This window comes from Dasypus novemcinctus, chromosome X (genome assembly GCF_030445035.2).
Source record: "Dasypus novemcinctus isolate mDasNov1 chromosome X, mDasNov1.1.hap2, whole genome shotgun sequence".
In the NCBI taxonomy this organism is placed as follows: domain Eukaryota; kingdom Metazoa; phylum Chordata; class Mammalia; order Cingulata; family Dasypodidae; genus Dasypus; species Dasypus novemcinctus.
In genome coordinates this window covers 106,115,140-106,129,413 of record NC_080704.1, presented here as the reverse complement: position 1 = coordinate 106,129,413, position 14,274 = coordinate 106,115,140, and the positions used below count along the sequence as shown (strand labels likewise).

Sequence of the window (14,274 nt, the reverse complement as noted above, 5' to 3'; positions counted from 1 at the left end):
CCAGCCCCAGGGGAAGGGTCCCACCCACAACCCCAACCTCCATGAAAGAGACCCAAAGTTCTACCTCTTGCAAGAATCTCCTCTGTCACTGTCCCACTAAATTGACATCCAGACACCTCCTGCCCTGCAAGCACCCAAAATAGCCCTGTCCAGCAGGACTCCAACCCTACTCAGCTGCTTCTTTGCAGGAGAGAGTATGAGGTGCACTCACTCAGAAACCATCTCTCCCCCGCCTCCTGCTTGTATTCTTGTCAGCAGCACTGGGAATCTTTGTCTCTTTTTTTGTTGTGTCATTTTGTTGTGTCAGCTCTGTGTGTGTGTGGCACCACTCCTGGGCAGGTTGCACTTTATTCATACTGGATGGCTCTCCTTATGGGGTGCATTCCTTGTGTTTGTGGCTCCCCTACATGAGGGACACCCCTGCATGGCATGGCACTCCTTGTATGTATCAGCACTATGCATAGGCCCACTCATCACATGGGTCAGGAGGCCCTGGGTTTGAACCCTGGTCCTCCCATGTGGTAGGTGGATGCTCTATTCATTAAGCAAAATCCACTTCCCTGCATTGAGCTTATAACCTGTGACTTTACTGCAAATCTCTAGAATCTTTGTTATAGATTTCTTGGGGTTTTCTATGTATAGAATCATGTCATTTGCAAATAGTGAAATTTTGCCTTCTTCCTTTTAAATTTGGATGCCTTTTATATCTTTTACTTGCCTAAGTGCTTGAAGAAGTACTTCCAACACAATGTTAAATAGTAGCGGTGATAGTGGGCATGCTTGTCTTGTTACTGATCTTAGAGGGAAAGCTTTTAGAATTTCACCATTGTATATGATGATAGCTGTGAGTTTTTCTCTTTTTATAAAATAAAATTAAATAAACATTTATTGGCATATGTTTCTGGAGACTAGACATCCAAAATCAAGGTGTTTTCAAGGCATTGATTTCTCATTCAAATCTGTAGCATGCTGATACTGACTTGCCACACTCCTTGGGAGTGTGGGTTTTACATATATACCCTTTATCATGTGGAAAATGTTTTCTTCTAGTCCTATCTTTTGCATTGTTTTCATCAGGAAAGGGTGCTGTATTTTGCCAGTTGCTTTTTCTGTGTCTGTAGAGATGGTCATGTTATTTTTTTCTTTTGATCTGTTTATGTGGTGTATTACATTGATTGATTTTCTTATTTTAACCATCCTTGCACACCAGTGATGAAACCTACTTGACCCTGATGTTTAATTCATTTGATGTGTTGTTGAAAATGGTTAGCAAGTATTTTTGTTGAGAATTCTAGCATCTAGGTTGATTAGAGAGCTTGGTCTGTAATTTTCCTTTCTTGTGGTGCCTTTGGCTTTAGTATTAGGGTAATGTTGGCATCATAGCTAGGCAATGGTCTTCCTACTTCTATTTCTTGGATGAGCTTAAGCAGGATTGTTGTTAGTTCTTTCCAGAGTGATTGTTAAAATTCACCTGTGAAGCCATTGCCTCTGGACTCTTCTTATTTCAGTGGTTTTTGATGACTAATCCAATCCCATTACTTGTGGTTGGTCTATTGAGCTCATCAATTTCTTCTTTCATCATTGCAGGCTGCATTTGTGTTTCTAGGAATTTGTTCATTTCCTTTAAATTATCCTTTTTTTTGGCATATAATTTTTCAAAGTATCCTCTTATGATACTCTTTATTTCTGTGGGGTCAGTGGTAATATCCCCTTTTTCTTATTTTGTGTATTTTCATGTTGTCTCTTTTTTCTTTGTTAGTGTGTTTGTCAATTTTATTGATCTTGAAGAGCTAGCTTTTGGTTTTGTTTATTTTTTTTAGTGTTTTTTATTTTCTATTTCATTTAGTTCTTCTGTAATATTTGTTATTTCCTTCTTTCTACTTCCTCTGGGGTTAGTTTGTTGTTCTTTCTCTAATTCCTCTAGGTGTACAGTTGGCTCTTTGATTTTAGCTCTTATTTTTTGATGTATGCATTTAAGGCTATAATTTCCTTTTCAGTGCAGCTTTTACTGCATCCTGTAAGTTTTGTTATGTTGTTTTGCCATTTTCATTCATTTCAAAGTAGTTACTGATTTCTTTTGTAGTCTCCTCCTTGACCCACTGTTTATCTTAGAGAGTATAATTTAACTTTCATATCTTTGTGCCTAATCTGGTTCTCAGGTACTTAGGGATTTCCAGCTTCATTTCACTGTGATCAGAAAAATTGCTTTATATAATTTCAATCTTTCTAAATTCATTGAGAGTCTTTCTGTGGCCTAGTATATGCTCTATCTTGGACAATGATCTATGTGCCCTAAGAAGAAAGTATATCTGCTGTATTTATGTGTAGGGTTCTGTATAGGTATATTAGGTCCAGATCCTCTACTATATTATTCAAATTCTTTTTTGTTTTTTTTTTTAATTGATTCCCTGTCAAGATATTCTGTCTCATGATAATAATGGTGTATTAAATTCCCTCAATATAATTGTAGAGGCATCTATTTCCCCACTTAGTTTTTCCATTTTTTGTCTCATGTATTTTGAGGGGCCCTGGTTAGGTACATAAATGTTTATAATTGTTCTTTCTTCTTGAAAGATTACCCCTTTTATTAATATATAGTGTCCATCTTTGCCTCTTAAATTGGTTTTGCATTTAAAGTTTATTTTGTCTGATATTAGTGTAGCTATTCCTGCCCTATTTTGGTTGTTGCTTGTTTGTAAAATTGTTTTCCAACCATTCACTTTAAGCCTCCTTGATTCCCTGGGTCTAAGGTGGGCTTCTTGTAAACAGCATATAGATGGATCATATTTTCTTATTCATTTTGCCAATATGTGTTTCTTGACTGGTTAGTTTAATCCATTAACATCCAGTGTTATTACTCTCAAGGAATGACTTATATTAGCCATATTTCTTATGTGTGTCACACATTGTTTTTATTTCTCTTTTAGTTTTTTCAAATTTTTAACACTCTCTTCCAACTCTCTCTCTCCTGATTTTTCCCTTCAACCTGCAGCACTCCGTTTAGTATTTCTTGAAGGGCAGGATTCTTATTGGAATACTCTCTTAATTTCTCTTTATCTGTGAATATTTTGAATTTGCCATCACTTTTGAATTTTGAATGCCAGCTTTGCTGAATAGAGAATACTTGGCTGGAAGTTTTTTTCTTTTAGCAGCTTATCTATGTCATACCACTGCCTTCTTGCCTTCAAGGTGTTAGATGAGAGATCAGCAGTTAATCTTATTGAGCTTCCCTTGTATATTATGGTTCTCTTTTCTCTTGCTGCTTTCAGTATTCTCTCTCTGTCATGAGCATTGGACATTTTGACAAGTATATATCTTAAGGTAGGCCTGTTGGGATTTACAGTGTTTGGAGTGTGCTGCACTTCCTGGACACGTGCATCCATCTCCCTCAATAGGGTTGGGAGGTTTTCAGCTCTTATTTTCTCCAACACTCCTTCTGTCACCTTTCCCTTCTCTCCTCCCTCTGGGATGACTATAATGCATACATTTATGCTTTCTTTGTCATTGAGATCCCTAAGTACCTGTTGGATTTTTCTATCATTTATCTGTCTGTTTTACTATTTGTTTGATTTCAGATGTACTGTCTTCAACATCACTAATTCTTTCCTCTGCTTGTTCAAATCTGCTGTTATGTACTTTCAGTGAATTTTTGTTTCTCAGGTTGTGCCTTTCATCACAACCATACCCATTATATTTTTATGTATGTTTACAATCTCTTCCGTATGTTCTCCTGGTGAGAGATATTTTAAGACATCATTCATTTTTAAAATTTAAAAAAAATATTTATTTATATATTTCTCCCTCCCCCTCATGGTTTGTGCTCACTGTTTGTGCTCCATGTCCATTTACTATGTGCTTTTCTGTTTCTGCTCATATTCTCTAGGTGTCACTGGGAGCTGCTCCAGGGAATATCTGGAGTGGGAGAGAGGTGCCATATCTCCTGCACCACCTCAGCTCCCTGGACTGCTTCATCTCTTACTCTCTCTCCTCTGTGTCTCTTCTTGTTGTGCCATCCTGCTTTTCAGCTTTCCATGCAGGCCCACACTCCTACATGGGCTAAAAACTCTTGCATGGGCCAGCACTCTGTGTGGGTCAGCTCTCTACTCTGGCCAGCTTGTAATGAGGCCAGCTTGCCTTCAGCAGGAGGTCCCAGGAATTGAACCCCAGGCCTCCTGTATTATAGACAGGATTCTAATCACTTGAGACACATCTGCTTCCCAACCAGTGTCTTCTTAATATCCTCAGTCTCTTCCTTCAGTTCATTAAGTTGGTTCATGGTATTTGTCTGGACAGCTGTGATTAGTTGTCCCATGTTCTGCATCTCCTCCTCATTTTTAGTTTGTTCATTGGACTGGGCCATGTATTCCTGTTTCTTAGTATGGTTTATAATTTATTGTCAGTATTTAGGCATCTCTTTATCTTAATGGGTTTATTCAGTTGATTAATTTCTTTTTCTACTCTTGGGTTTTATTTAGTTGCTATTTTTACATGTGTGGTAAGGTTTCTCTTTGACACTTTGTTCCTCTTATTCTATTTCCTCTCTGTTGCCCATGTTCCCCTGAAAGAAATATATTACTGCCAGAGAAAGGAAAGAGGAAAGAAGAGAAAAAGGATAATAGTAAAATGTAGAAAAGGAACATATAAGTCCCAGGAAATTGAATAAGCTCATGTAAGATGTGCAGAGAAATAAGAATAAAAAAGTGGGTTACAAGCAATGAAATGAAAAATCAAATAGACAAAAATATCTAGAATGAATCAAAAGGCCAGAATGATAAGAAGAGAGGGAAAGAGAAAAGAAAAGACAATGAGGAAAAAAGTTTAAAAAATGGAACAGAGAATAGAGGAGATAGAAATAAGAAAAGAAAAACTGAAGACTAAACAAAGAGAGGCAGAATGTAAGAATAAAAACAGAAAGCAGAAGATAGGAAGATGAAGGAAGGAAAAGAAATAACATAGGTAGACAAAATTTTAATACAAAAAAGGGGAAACAAAGGAAGGAGGAAACACAGCAAACAAGAAATAAGACAGCAGCACCTAATTTTAAAAAAATAGGGTGGGCGGGGGAAAAGAGGGAAAAAAGAACAAAAAGCAAACACTCAGGCAAACAATAAAAAAAAAAAAAACAAAAAAAAAAACAGGGAAATCAGCCTTCCCTCTTAGACCCCTGAGGAGTTTCTCAGACTGTCATTGTTCATCAATTAATTACCCTGCAGCTTGCTCTTTGCAGGTTTTGAATAGGATTTTTGTGAGTAAACTAAGTTAAATTTTTTTTAGTTTTATTATTTATTTATTCCCCACCTGAAGCTTGCTTGCTGTCTGCTCTCTGTGTCCATTCGCTGTGCATTCTTCTGTGTCTGCTTGTCTCCCTTTGTTGTGTCATCTTGTTCTGCTAGCTCTCTGTGGGCATGGGCTGTCAGCTTTCCAAGGGTGCAGGCCAGCTTGCCTCCACAGGGAAGCCCTGGGATGTGAACCCAGGGTCTCCCATATCGTAGATGGGAGCCCCATCAATTGAGCCACAGCCACTTCCCAACTAAGTTAAATTTCAAAAAAAGGAACTTTTAAAAAGAAAAATAAGAGACCCAGGAAGAACTAATATAAAAATAATGTCTGTGTTCCCTGTCCTAAAGTATCAGTTCAGTGTTTGATAGCCTGGTGGATCACTACTCTAAGGAGAGCCAGGAATCAAACCAGGGACCTCATATATTCAAAGGGGAGACTCCTCCACTGAGCTAAACTTTCTCATTGGGTCTGTTAGCTAGAGAGCTATCCAGTCACTTTCCCTAAGGCAGGTTTGACTCTTTACAGTTGGGTAGATACCTGCTGATTAGGAGCCTATTTGTCCCTGTCCCCTTTCTATTCTTACTGATTTCTCTCTCAGGGCAACAGGATATGATAGCCTGTGTGATCATGTCCCTCCTCACCTCTCCTTGTCAGGTTGAGTTCCTTTCTGAAATTCAAATGGCATCCTAGTATCACAACTCACCACTGGAAACCCATTTGCAGACCTCCCCTTCCTCCCAGGGTCCCTAAATAGGTCCTTGGAAGTAATTAAGGGCTTCCTACTGCCTGCCTCCCTTTGAAGAGTTGGAATTTTGAAAATTTTCAGCACCAGACTGGTCAATTGCCTGACTCTGCCCTCTCCCAGCCCAAGGTCCTCTATCCCAGGTCATCTAGGCAAATCAGGCTGCCTGAGCAGGTTTACCTCTCACCTCTTCTGTGGGCCACCTCTTGCCAGGTAGTATGTTCCCTCCTGTTCAAAGGGGGTCCAGGTAACCAAAACTACAGGAAGGAAACCCCTCTTCACCCTTCACCAGGACCCTTTTACTCCTAGATGATGCTCCTTCACACTCTATGGCTGGTGGGGATCAAGTGGTTCACAGCAGCTTTTTGCCTTGAGGGTGAGATTTAGCTGCCCACTGTTTCCAGCAACCAGGGCAAGAAACTCAGTTTCCTCTTGGGTTTTTCTATTTCTTTGTCCCAGTCCCTCCCGATTGATGCCCTGAAGCCCCCTGTTCTGAGGTTTCCCAAAACAGCTTACTCAGGCAGGGTTTTCCCCCTTCTCAGCCATTTTTTGTGAGAGAACTGGTGATTGTTCACTTAAACCAATGCCATCTTTCTAGATCAGCCCCCTGGAATGGCCTTTTGAAGACTCATAGCACCAACTATGAGACAATGCCTTGCAGCACTAAGGCAATGTTCTCCAGGAGGCTTTGACCCAGGGTGGCTCTTAATCTTCTTACTGGAGTCCTTTATAAATGGGAAGATAAGGAGAAAAGGAGCTAGAGAGACAGTGTAAAAGTCACAGGAGCAGAAAAAGAAAGTAATGAAAGCAAGGAGCTTAAATCAATAGAAAAGGCAGGAGTAGCTATATTAATATCAGACAAAAAAGACTTTAAATGCAAAACAATTGTGAGAGACAAAGAAGGATACTACATATTAGTGAAAGGGACAATCTGTCAAGAAGAACGAACAATCATAAATATTTATGCTCCTAACAAGGGCGCCTCTAAATACGTGAGGCAAACACTGGAAAAACTAAGTGAAAGAATAGATGCATCTACAATTATAGTGGGGGATTTTAATACACCACTATCAACTCTGGACAGAACATCTCAAAAGAGAATCACTAAAGAAACAAAATATTTGAACAGTATATTAGAGGAGCTGAATCTAATAGACATATACAGATCATTACACCCGAACACAGCAGGATATACATTTTTCTCAAGTGCACATGGATCATTCTCCAAGATAGACCATATGCTAGGCCACAAAGAAAGGCTTAATGGATTCAGAAAGATCGAAATCATACAAAATAATATCTCTGACCACAGTGGAGTGAAGCTGGAAATTTGCAAGGGCCAGAGGCCCAGATTTCACACCACAATTTGGAAATTAAACAGCACACTCTTAGAAAAACAGTGGGTCAAAGAGGAAATCTCAAAAGAAATCAATGACTACCTTGAAACGAATGATAATGATAACACAACATACCAAAATTTATGGGATGCAGCAAAAGCAGTACTGAGAGGGAAATTTATAGCCATAAATTCATATATCAAAAAAGAAGAAAGAGCAAAAATTGAAGAACTAACTGTGCATTTGGAGGAATTAGAAAAAAACAACAACAAAGTAATCCAACAGGAGGAAGAAGGAAGGAAATAACAAAGATAAGAGCAGAACTAAATGAAATAGAAAAGAAGAAAGCACTTGAAAAAATAAACAAGACCAAGAGCTGGTTTTTTGAGATCAATAAAATTGACAAACCTTTAGCGAGACTAACAAAGAAAAAAAGCGAGAAAATGCAAAAACACAAAATAAGAAATGAGAGAGGAGATACCACCACTGACCGCACAGAAATAAAGACTATCATAAAAGGATACTTTGAAAAACGATATTCCAACAAAAATGACAATTCAGAGGAAATGGACAAATTTCTAGAAACACATAAGCAGCCTATATTGACGAAAGAAGAAATTGATGATCTCAACAAACCAATCACAAGTAAAGAGATAAAATCAGTCATTAAAAACCTCCCAACTAAGAAGAGCCCAGGGCCAGATGGCTTCAAAGGTGAATTCTACAAAACAATCCGGAAATAACTAATACCAATCCTGCTGAAACTCTTCCAAAAAATCGAAACAGAAGTAACATTGCCTAACTCCTTCTATGATGCCAACATTACCCTGGTACCAAAACCAAACAAAGACACCACAAGAAAGGAAAATTACAGACCAATTTCTCTAATGAACACAAAAATACTTAACAAAATACTTGCTAATCGTATTCAACAACACATTAAACGAATTATACACCACGACAAAGTGGGATTCATTCCAGGTATGCAAGAATGGTTCAACATAAGAAAATCAATCAATGCAATACACGATATAAACAGATTGAAGGAAAAAAAAATCAGATGATTATATCTATAGATACAGAAAAAGCATTTGACAAAATACAGCACACTTTCTTGATAAAAACACTCCAAAAGATCGGAATACAAGGAAATTATTTGAACATGATAAAGAGTATATATGAAAAACCTACAGTGAACATTGTTTACAATGGAGAAATCCTAAAATCCTTCCCTCTAAAGTCAGGAACAAGACAAGGATGCCCACTGTCTCCCCTTCTATTTAACATTGTCTTAGAAGTACTTGCTCAAGCACTGAGGCAAGAAACAGATACAAAAGGCATTCAAATTGGAAAGGAAGAAGTCAAAATATCATTATTTGCAGATGACATGATCCTATACATAGAAAACCCTGAGAGATATACAACAAAGCTTCTAGAACTCATAAATGAGTTTAGTAAAGTCGCAGGTTATAAGATCAATGCGCAAAAATCAGTAGCATCTCTGTACACCAATAATGAGCAAGCTCAGGAGGAAATCAAGAAACAAATACCATTCACAATAGTAAGTAAAAAAATCAAGTATTTAGGAATAAATTTAACTAAAGATGTAAAAAACTTATACACTGAGAACTATACAAGACTGTTCAAGGAAATCAAAGAAGACCTAAATAAATGGAAGAATATTCCCTGTTCATGGATAGGAAGACTAAATATTATTAAGATGTCTATCCTACAAAAACTGATCTACACATTCAATGCAATCCCAATAAAAATCAACACAGCTTTCTTTAAGGAACTAGAAAAAATAACTATGAGATTTATTTGGGAAGGAAAGAGGCCCCGGTTAGCCAAAGACATATTGAAAAAGAAAAACGAAATTGGAAGAATCACACTACCTGACTTCAAAACATACTACAAGGCTACAGTAGTGAAAACAGCATGGTATTGGCATAAGGAGAGACACACAGACCAATGGAATCAAATTGAAAGTTCTGATATAGAACCTCATATATATAGCCATATAATATTCGAAAAAGCCACTAAACCCTCTCGACTGGGAGAGAATGGCCTATTCAACAAATGGTGCCTGGAGAACTGGATATCCATATGGAAAAGATTGAAAGAGAATTACCATATCACTCCTTATACAAAGATCAAGTCAAGATGGATAAAAGACCTAAATATAAGAGCCAAGACCATAAAGACCTTGGAAAGCAGTGTAGGAAAACATCTACAAGCCCGTGTAATAGGAAATGGCTTCATGAATATCACACCAAAAGCACGAGCAGCAAAAGAACAAATAGATAAATGGGACTTCCTCAAAATTAAAGCCTTCTGCACCTCAAAGGATTTTGTCAAGAAAGTAAAAAAGGGAACCTACACAATGGGAGAAATTATTTGGCAACCATATATCTGATAAGAGACTTATAACTTGCATATATGAAGAACTCCTAGATCTTGAAAATAAAAAGATAAACAACCCATTTAAAAAATGGGAAAAAGATTTAAACAGACACTTGTCCAACGAAGAAATACAAATGGCTAAAAAGCACATGAAAAAATGCTCCATATCTCTAGCTATCAAGGAAATGCAAATCAAAACTACAATGAGATACCATCTTACTCCCATAAGACTGGCAGCTATGAAAAAAACAGAAGAATACAAATGCTGGAGAGGATGTGAAGAAAGGGGAACACTCATCCACTGCTGGTGGGAATCCAGTTTGGCGGTTTCTCAAAAAACTAACCATAGATTTGCCATATGACCCAGCAATACCACTGCTGGGTATATACCCAACAGAACTGAAAACAAGGACACAAACAGATATATGCACACCAATGTTCATAGCAGCATTGTTCACTATCGCCAAAAGTTGGAATCAACCCAAATGCCCATCAACAGATGAGTGGATCAATAAAATGTGGTATATACATACAATAGAATACTACTCGGCTTTAAGAACAAATACACTACAAACACATGTGATAATGTGGATGAATCTTGAGAATCTTATGTTGAGTGAAGCAACCCAGGCATCGAAGGACAAATACTACATGACTTCAATGATATGAAATAAGCAAGCTGCCTCAGACATCTAGAGACTGGAAGATAGGCTTACAGGAAATCGGGGGGTGGAGGAAGGATGTGAGCTGACCTCTGCAGGGGTGGAATCTATGATGAGCTGGCGGTAAGTATGAGCACAAAGAAGAGATAAAATGGAGGCAAGGGGATGCCTTTGGGTGGGGCTTTGCGGGTTTGAGGGGGCTGGGGATGGGCGGATGGGTAATATTGCCCAAAAATTGGGGGGAGGGAGGGGCAACATATGAACATAGGAGATTGTCAGGTGTTGGTTGAGAGTAAAATGCTGAGAAAACTGTATCAAAATATAATTAGGAGGGTTACCTGTTTAGGATGCTCGGAGGGGATGGTCTGACATGGGACGGACTCCTGGGGAATGTCTGAATGCTCATTTTGCCAGGGTGGGTTGTACCATTGGGTAGAGACCCAAGTAGTGAGTGTGGGGGTGGACCCACATCCTGGGGAGGACTAATGCAATCAAATAGAGGGAACTGTATCTCTCAAGAGAAAGGGTGGCTCCCAGGGCATTACGGTAGTTGAGCAAGTCAGGCCCTGAACACTGTTGCAAGTATCTCTGGACGTGGCTCCTCGGGAAATGCATTAGGGCAGTTGAGCAAGTCAGGCCCTGAACACTGTTGCAAGTATCTTTGGTCATGGGTCCTCCGGAAATGGAGATTGGCTGTCACTGTGGGCCCTAAGGGGAGAGAAAAATGGATGTTGAATGGATGGAACCAAGGTAAATGTGGGGGCAAGAGAGGAGTTTCGCAAGAGTACACAAGGATGAATATAAAACATGTAATATTACACCAAAAACATAGGGGACAACAGACTAATAATGTAAGCCATAATGTAAAACATAGGATAACTAAAAAATTTAGAAAACTGTATAGCCTAAAGTATGGTCCACAATGTAAGCACAGATGTCACCTTGTTTGAAAGCTATTGTCTTGGAGTCTGTACATCAGTTTCATTAAATATGATATGAATAAATTAAAAATTATCGCTGTGGAAGGGAAAAGATTTTATGGTGGATGTGTGGGAGTACTGTATATTGTATATATGAATTACTGTGATCTAAGGCTCTTGTGAAGAGAAGCTCAATAATTAGGAAAAAAGAAAAGAAAAAGATAGGACGTAGAATTTTTCCAAATCAATATGTATTCTAGATCTGACCTTTAAACTCATCGCTATATTCCATTTTCCTAGTAAGGGAACCTGACATTATATTGGGCTTCACTTTTCAGGAAGTTTTGGATCACAGAGTGGTTCAACGATGGCAGCGGAGGAATACTGGTATGGGATGTTATTGACAGGCAATATATGGTTGACAGGGAGTTATCAGGACACATACAGGGCATGTGTCCAGGGTGCATGGAAATGTTTGGATATACTCATAGTGAAAACAATTAAAAACAACAGCTGGGGGGGTACTGGGTTACTGGCCGGGGAGGAGGGGCTCTGTCATGGTCCCTAGGGGAGCAGTGGCAGTCCCCCAGGTGCAACAGTGAGGACCAGGAAGGAATGAGGGTCCAACAGTGAGTCCCTGATACTAATGACTATGCTTGTGAGCCTATACACCTGAAATAAGAACAAGGCCTAGGGCAGCACTGTGCCTAAGAGTTCCTTCCTGACAGCCTCCGTGTTACTCAAATGTGGCCAGTCTCGAAGCCAAACTCAGCATGTAAATGCAATGCCTTCCCCCCAGCGTTGGACATGACACCCAAGGATGAGCCTCCCTGTCACCGAGGGATCACTACTAAGTACCAGCTGATGACGTAACTAGAAAATGACCTTGAATTAAAGGTTCAACATGGACCAGCAGAATATCCCTGTCTACATATAATAACAGGAGTTAAAAATGCTGTTTGACCTAAAGTAAGGGGGAAATGGAAAGGACAAATGAGTTCATATGGCTATGAGTCTCTAAAAAAGAGTCTGGAGGTTGTAAGAAGGATTCCCCTTATGTACTCCTGAGCAGAGTCTCAGAGACAGATAAAGTAGATACAACCCCAAGTATTGGTCCTTTTGAAGGCTAAAGAGACCCACAGGTTCTGTGATCATGGTAGATGGGGTTTACTGCCATGCCAGTTGGCCCTTCTTTGGAGCTGGTGTTTCTGCATGATGGAGCTGGATGCAGATGGGATCTCTTTTCACAAGCCTTTCATGCTACTTTACTGGAATTGTAGTTGGTGCTGGGGCTTAAGATATATCTAGGGGATTTGAATCTCTGGACTGACAATATGATAGCCAGGCCCTGAGCCTCAACAGACTTCAGCTCCTACACTCTGATTTATTGGACTTACTCCACTCAGCTAACATGGAGTTGAAGAATGTCAACCACCACACCATGGAGCGTAGAGTACCTACAACTAAAAGCAGGAGGATTGCATCCAATATCCATGTGGAATCTAAACCCCCTCTTGACATAGATGTGGAATGGACACAACCAAGCCATGGTCCACAGGAAGGAGGAATACAGTAAGGATCAGAGTGGACTTAATGATATCCTATTCATGAACTATTGTGGTTAATAATCGAGAAAATGTGGCATTGGTGTGGAAAAAGTGTCCATGGTGGCTGCTGGGTGCGGGGAATGGGAGGAAGAGAAAAGATGTGGAGGCATTCTCGGGACTTGGAGTTGTCCTGGGTGATGCCCCAGGGACAATTGCCGGATGTTATATATCCTCCCATGGCCCACTGGATGGAACGTGGGAAAGTGTGGGCTATGGTGTGGAACACGGGACATGGGGTGCATCAATGCCTGGAGATGTACTCACCAGATGGAATGGATGTGACATGATGATGGGGGAGAGTGTTACTGTGGGGGGAGTGGTGTGGTGGGGGCGGTGGGGACGAATGGGGACCTCATATTTTTTTAATGTAATGTATTTTAAAAAATGAATAAATTGAGTAGAATTTGGAAAAAAAAAGAAACAAACAAAAAAATTAATCACAGTCTACTTCAGATCAATGCTAATGTAATTTCAGAAAAATGTAGAAAATTTTCTCCAATGTACCTCCATGTCTTCCCCTTTTCTGTATGCCATTCTCAATATATCTATGTATGTTATGAATATACCATATGAAATTATAATTACTGATTTAGATAATCTTAAATCTTTTATAGAAGTTAAGGCAAGAAATGAGAAAAAGTATATCTCTATAACCTTTTCTATTAACTCAAGTAATTATAATTTCTGATATTCTTCATTTCTCCCTGTGAATTTGAGCCCTTGTCTGGAGTAATTTCTTTGAAATATCAAGCATTAGCTTAAAGATGTTTTTGGTAAGGCATGTTTTGGGTGGTTGAATTATATATCCCCAAGAAGACATGTTCTCATTCTTAATCCATGTTCCTGTGTGGACCTATTTGTAATAGGACCCTTTGAAGTTGTATTATCAGTTAAAGTATAAACTCATTTGTGAATAGGAGCTTCTAGGATTCTATTTGGGTGTGGTGTGAATGAATCAGGGTGGACTTGAATCTGTGATACTGGGTCCCTTATAAACAGAAGAAATCTGGTCACAGACAGTAGAGATAGCCACAGGAGGAGATACAGGACATCACCGTGAAATGAGAGACTGCCATCGCCAGAATGCTACAGCTCCAGCGGAAAGCACAGCCTTGCTGACAATTTGATTTTGGACCTAGAGTCTTTAAAACTATCAGGCAATAAATTCCATTTGATTAGGCCAAGAATGTGTGATATTTGTCAGAGCAACCTGGTAAACCAAGACAGCATATTTGTTAATGAAAAATTCTCTTACTCTTTGTCTATCTTGGATTGTCTATTTCACTTTCCTTTTGCTGGATATAGAAATCATGGCTGACAGTT

At 39.1% G+C, this 14,274-nt stretch overlaps 1 long non-coding RNA gene across 1 annotated transcript in view; it reads left to right on the top strand.

Moving 5' to 3' along the window:
- Positions 1-14,274, top strand: part of LOC139438026 (uncharacterized) — a 99,843-nt gene that overhangs the window by 71,848 nt on the left and 13,721 nt on the right. The window lies entirely within an intron of this gene.